Below are 6,000 nucleotides of genomic sequence, written 5' to 3'. Positions count from 1 at the left end.
AAAATCTTTGCACCTAAAGGGCACTAACGCAGAGGCAGAAAAACAAACAAAACATAATTTGGTTTCGGTTTGGTTTATCGGGGTTTAACGTCCCAAAGCGACTCAGGCTATGAAAGACGCCGTAGTGAAGGGCTCCGGAAATTTCGACCACCGTGCACGGACATCGCACAGCACACGAGTCTCCAGAATTTCGCCTCCATAGAAATTCTACAGGCGCGGCCGGGATCGAACCAGCGTCTTTCGGGCCACCAGCCGAGCGCCATAACCACTAAGCCAACGCGGCGGCTACAAAACAATTTTTTTACCTGGCACTGTGACAGTCCGATGACCTGAGGAGCACTATGGAGCAGTCCCGCAGAGTGGCTCATGTTGCCTCGCTAATCTGTGGCTGGGCGAGTGGTGTTATCCTGGGAGTCGAGCGGGAGCGCTTCTCTTAAGCTTAAACAGCTGCTCGGGCTGACAGACAGCGGTAAACGCCCCTCTTTTATAGGCACGGTCCGCATCTCTTCGTTCTTCGTGCCAAGGCAGGCGCGCACATACACGCAAGTATCCACTGAACAATGTCCTTCTCCTTTTCGGGCCGGGCGCGCGACCCCATTGGTCGAGCTCAGAGACCGGATTCTGGGTACTTCTCGCGATGCGAAGCCGCCAGCGCGAATGCGAAGGGGAGACGGCATCACTTAGCACGGTCGAGGCTACACCCTCTCCGTCGACATTGGGTACAAATTACTGAGACATTCAGAGAAATCGTCGGCGCACGCGGCCTTGTTTCCTTTGGCGCTGCGCCGGCGAGCAGTGTGGAAAGGGCAGCAGCACACGCAAAGTCACGAGCTCTCCGCGGTTCCTTCTCCGCTGTTTTTGTTTCATTTATGGTGCTAGCAGCCGTCATTGCTTCCACGCTGCGCCTTTTTTTTTCGATTATGCGCCGAATTTTGTGGAAGTTAGGCGTGCTACTTTTCGCTCGATCTGAAAAGCGGCGATCGGAAAATTGAAGTTCACGAACGGAACCGCGAGAAGGCAGCGTTTGCTGTGCGCGGTGGACTTTGTGAACTCAATGTCGTACCTTTATTATTGTGCTCCTATCCAGCGACATTTCAGCGAATGATAGACGTAGTCTTATCGGGCCTCCATTGGCAAACTCGTCTAATCTATCTGTACGACGTCGTTGATTTTTTCGCAAAAATTTTAGGAACACCTCAAGCGCCTTTCTACCGTGCTACAGGCAATATGCACTCCTGGACTCGCGCTGTAACCTGAAAAACGCCACTTTGGTTACGAAAAGCTCCCGTTCCTGAGCCACGTTGTCACCCATCGAGGCGTCCAGCCAGACTTCTCCATTCGCATACGTTACTCGTAGGGAGCGTTTCAGTACAGCGGCAGCATTTGAAAGGTATTGCCGCCACAGCTGGTGTTGTAGAGTTTGGCACAGTTTCCACAAACAGTGTCCTTACGAGGCATGCAAGCCTAGATAACGCGGCACAGATGGGACCTTCTGCATGCGCTTACTAACTGCAACATATAGTCCCTACATGTCAGGCGAATACATGAGCGATAATTTATTGGTCAGTGGTGAGCGCAGGTTTTTGGCCTCGGCATGTATTAATTACAAGGCCACGCTGACGTCGTAGACCCCAAGGGAATGTACGGCTTCATTATATCGCCGCCACAGACCAATGCATTTATATAAATTTAAACAATAGAGGTTATTGACTGATGGATCGATATACGCCTACATTAGAGCCCATATTTATGACGACAAAAAGCGCACATTTTGGGAGAACACAAAGAACAAAAGGGAGACACGACCAACGCTGACTCGCCATGAAGCATATTTATGATCTCTTGCGTTTTTCTCATTAGACGTGGCTGGGGTACAAAGGTGGGGCGTTATTTTCAGAAAAATAGAAAGGAGGAATGGAATTGTTGCGCTTGTTGAAAAGCTTCGGCATGACAGCTGGCAATCAATGCTGGGTTGTTTTGTTTGACACAGCCTGACTGTTAAAAGAAAAGCAGATCATTTCAAGTTCCTCCACTCTCTCTCTCCGCTCTGCCCACAGCGGCCCTAATTTTTGTACACCTGCATTTGGCTGTTTTCTCTTGCGCCAGAGGAATCACGGGACGTTTTTCAACCTTTGTGATAAAAAATGTTTGCGCTAACTACAGCGGCAACATTCAACATGTGTGCTGAGCAATGACGCAGCTGTTTCCATCTCCCCGCTACATTTGCGGCAGGAAAACAAATGCAGCGGAAGTACGAAATCGGAGGCAGACATCTGTAGGAAAGTGACTGACGTGGAAGGACGACACTGGCGTATCGCGTTTTGGAAAAACCAGATGCTTGTATTCGTAGAGCCTCTCTTTGAGTACGGCGCTTTAAAACATCGCCAGGTAAGCCTAACAATTTTTCCGTTGTTATTGCATTCTTCAGCAATCCTGCCATAAATAGATAAAACGTTGTTTTTTTGCTTTTTTACGCTTTTTGATCAGACCAAAATAATAGAACCCCTTCCTTTTTGCCCAAAGGTCCGAAAAGTCATTATGAGTGCTCCAGGAATACAACAAAACAAAAAAATTGAAATTCTGGCGACTCAGTGGTTCAATGCACGCTTCCCTTTTTAGGCAGCGGCTAGTATTCCTTTGCGATCTGCGTGAAGCAACTAGCGCTACCTTTCTAGTTGCAAGGTTCAAAAAGCCTGGCATTCCGCCAGTATATTATGGGCTTGCGAAGGCAGGTTAGGTTCTGAAGGCATGACTGCGATATCGTATCAAAGGAAAAGTGTTTATTCTCGGAACCAAAGCTTCCAGCAATACAATAAGGAAATATGCTCAGTGGTTGCAGAAGTGCAGCACTGATTGGACTTTCTTGAAAGCTTTGTGGAACAGTGGTGTCGTTGAAATTAGTAAACGCCTTCTGAAAGTTTCTGTTGGCGCAACTGTGCTTCTGTGTTGATTTCCCAGGTGTGACCAGGATTCCTAGCAAAGGAAATCTCTTTAGAGAATTTCGCTTATTTTTTGTTTGTGCCTGTCACCAAACTCCGCGTAAGAATCGGTTCGAGACGTATTCGTTGTCGGCAATCAGATGGTAGCAGTGGATCCGCAGGAAAAGAGAACTAGCGTGGCAGTAATTTGGAACTGAACTACTCGAGCCATCTTTATTTTAACACAGCAGAGTTAATGCCCCGTGCACGAAAAAAATCCGGTGTCGACTTTGTCGGCGTTTGCTTTGTGAGCGAAAAATCATGAGCATGAATCCGGTAGGTGGTGCCCAGAGAGCAACCCACGAGGCCGGTGGGCCACCTAGGTCACGTGACCTAGCTTGCTGCGTCATCAAAACCTGCCCACCGGGTAGTGAGCAAGCTGTCCACCGCGAGAGGTGGCAGCCAAATTAATCACTGGTCGCTCGGGAACAGCAACCTGTGTCGCACAAGGGCCACCGCTGCGATTACGTGCCAGCGCTGGGCAGTGGCGCCTCGCTGAACCGCTGTACCACTGCGCCAGGACGGCTAAGAGGACTCTCAGGGATCTATGAGCGTAAAGTATCGAATAACTTTCTGCCTATACGAAAATTATCAAATTAGGCTATCGCGTCATACCATTAGGGTGGCGTAGGCGGGCGCTAAACGTGTTGTGCGGCACTGGCAGTTGAAAAAGGTTTCGATATATTTAATGGGACACTCGTGTTCCAAGTTTTCTTCGTAACTTCTTCGTAAAATAACTAGCACACAGGCACGCACTTATTCCTGGTGACAGCGTTCACAACTCACCAATTATGGCATTGTTTTTCATCCAAAACCTCGAGGCTCTATGCTTCACAGTATGTTGCGTCAATGCAGTGTGTAGTTCATTTCATGCGTTAAATATTGTTTTACGCCGTGAGGAATTTGACAGCTGCGACGCTCGAGGCGACATTGACATGGCTATTCCGTGAGTGACTTTGCAAAGTGATGTTCTGCCCCTGATCTGTCAAAAGTACAGCTTACCTTTGTTCGGAAAGCAATTTTTTGATGCCCATGTGACTGAAGTGACAGTTTAATTTCAGTTCGCTCAATCGTAACAAGCAATCTGAAGTACTTAATCAAGTGACATGACTTTAATATGAATTTGCCCTTTGATTTAAAGCCTTTATCATATTTGTGCATTATAAGCTCATGATACCGTACCGTTTTTATACCGTTTGATAGGATACGATACCGTTTGATAGGAAAGTTCAATATCTCACGTGCAACCTGCAAGAACTTCGGCGGTTGCAACGTCACTTCGACATCCTGATAACTGGGGACTTTATGTTCCTCACGTTATTTGGGATTACCCACGCACCTTCTGACGTGGCCGCATACTCAACAATGCAATAAGCGCAGCTCAAATGTATGTTTAAAATACCCGCAACTCTATTACTCGAGAGGGTCACAGGCATCAAAAGTCGACCACGTCAGACATCACAGTTGGTCGGAGGCCGCGATATCTTACCTGACAGGTCACAGACAAAAAGCTGTTCAGTGACCACTGAGTTATTCAAATGACTGTCTATAGCTTGTCCGCCCGCTTAAACGTACAATTCCCCATACAGATCGCCAAACTTTGAGCGCTATATACATCATCATCATCATAATCTATTTTGCCTTTAAAGGCTTCTACTGAGGTATTGAGGCATTACATAAGTGAAGGGGGGGGGGGGGACAAAGCAAATACAATTGAGAACAAAACGCTAATACAGTAAAACGTAATGCAATACAAAAAATGAAAAACGATGCATCACAATACGACGTTGGTCAATCCTGAATGGCAAAAGGCTGAATTAGGTAGTAGAAACAACAAGAAAAAGAGTAAGTGTAACTAGATGAAGAAGTTTATGACCAATGAGCAATAACTTTTATTCAGTACAGTGATTAATTAATGCCTGTCAAAATTTAATAGGGTCGCGCTAGTTTACAACGTAGTCGGGTAGCAGGTTCCAGTTTCCTAATGCAGTTGGCAGAAAAAAATTATTAAATGCTAATGTCGATCCCTGTAACGTTCACTGCTTAGGGGGTTAAACAGGCTGGGCGATATTTGGATGGGAGCTAGTAATAATGCCTCACGAAGATCAGAAAAATTGTAATATAAGTTATGAGAGACGCAGAGTCGTGGGACTTTCCGTCGGTGCTCTAGTGGCTGAATATTAAGTGTAGCTTTAATCCTGGTGATGCTGTTGTGTCTAATTTGCGGATATAAAACAGGTTGCCCGGTCTTGAATGAATTTTAAAGTGTTAATTAAGAGTGCTTGGTGAGGGTTTCATATACGCAAGCCGCTGCATAATCAAGTCTGCTACAGGTGAGTGTTTGATATGCTAATTTTCGAACAAAAGGAGGGGCTAGCTACAGGGACCTTCAGATGAGGACGAGTGATTTTGATGCCCTAGATGCTAAATGTAAGATGTGTTCCCACCAGGTTAATTTGGTTGAGATATTGGTTCCAAGGTACCGATATGACTGTACTTGGGTTACCTTGTTGGACAGGAGGGAATATGTGGATCGGAAATTAGAACGTTTTCGAGATACTTGCATGAATTGCCACTTTGAGACGTTCAGCTGCATAAGCCAGTCGGAACAACACGGTTGTATTATGTGTAAGTCATTCTAAAGCGATGGGATCTAGAGTCAAAACCCTATTGAAAAATGTGTACAGGTTTGAATAGGAGACAAATAGGATTATGGCACATTTCGTGTAACATTATGAAATGAAGCTTCAAAAGCGATTCAGCCTTTGATGAGGGCTCCGTGTAACTACCATTACCCGTAGTTAATTACAGTGCACTTACATCACACAGTGCATGCAAGTCGCGGGTTCGGACCCGCCCACTACGGTAGCACTTCGATGGAGGAAAAATGTGAAAATTCCGTGTACTGTGCATTGTAAGTGCGCGTTAAGAACCCCAGGTGGTCGAAATTATCCGCAGCCCTCCACTACGGCCTCCCTCATAGACTGAGCCGCTTAGGGACGTCCATCCTATAAAACCAAAC

General features: G+C 46.4%; 1 protein-coding gene across 1 annotated transcript in view; it reads left to right on the top strand.

Annotated features, from left to right (window-relative positions):
• The first annotated feature begins 2,298 nt into the window (after positions 1–2,298).
• The window catches only part of LOC144099482 (sodium-coupled monocarboxylate transporter 2-like), a 42,854-nt gene continuing 39,152 nt past the window's right edge, over positions 2,299–6,000 (top strand). The window contains exon 1 of the mRNA XM_077632814.1: positions 2,299–2,388. The gene's annotated coding sequence lies outside the window, so the exon portion shown is untranslated. The remainder of the gene's footprint in view (positions 2,389–6,000) is intronic.

This window comes from Amblyomma americanum, chromosome 7 (assembly GCF_052857255.1).
Source record: "Amblyomma americanum isolate KBUSLIRL-KWMA chromosome 7, ASM5285725v1, whole genome shotgun sequence".
Lineage (NCBI taxonomy): Eukaryota > Metazoa > Arthropoda > Arachnida > Ixodida > Ixodidae > Amblyomma > Amblyomma americanum.
Note: the sequence above shows the minus strand (reverse complement) of the source record. Positions and strands in the feature narration are given on the sequence as shown.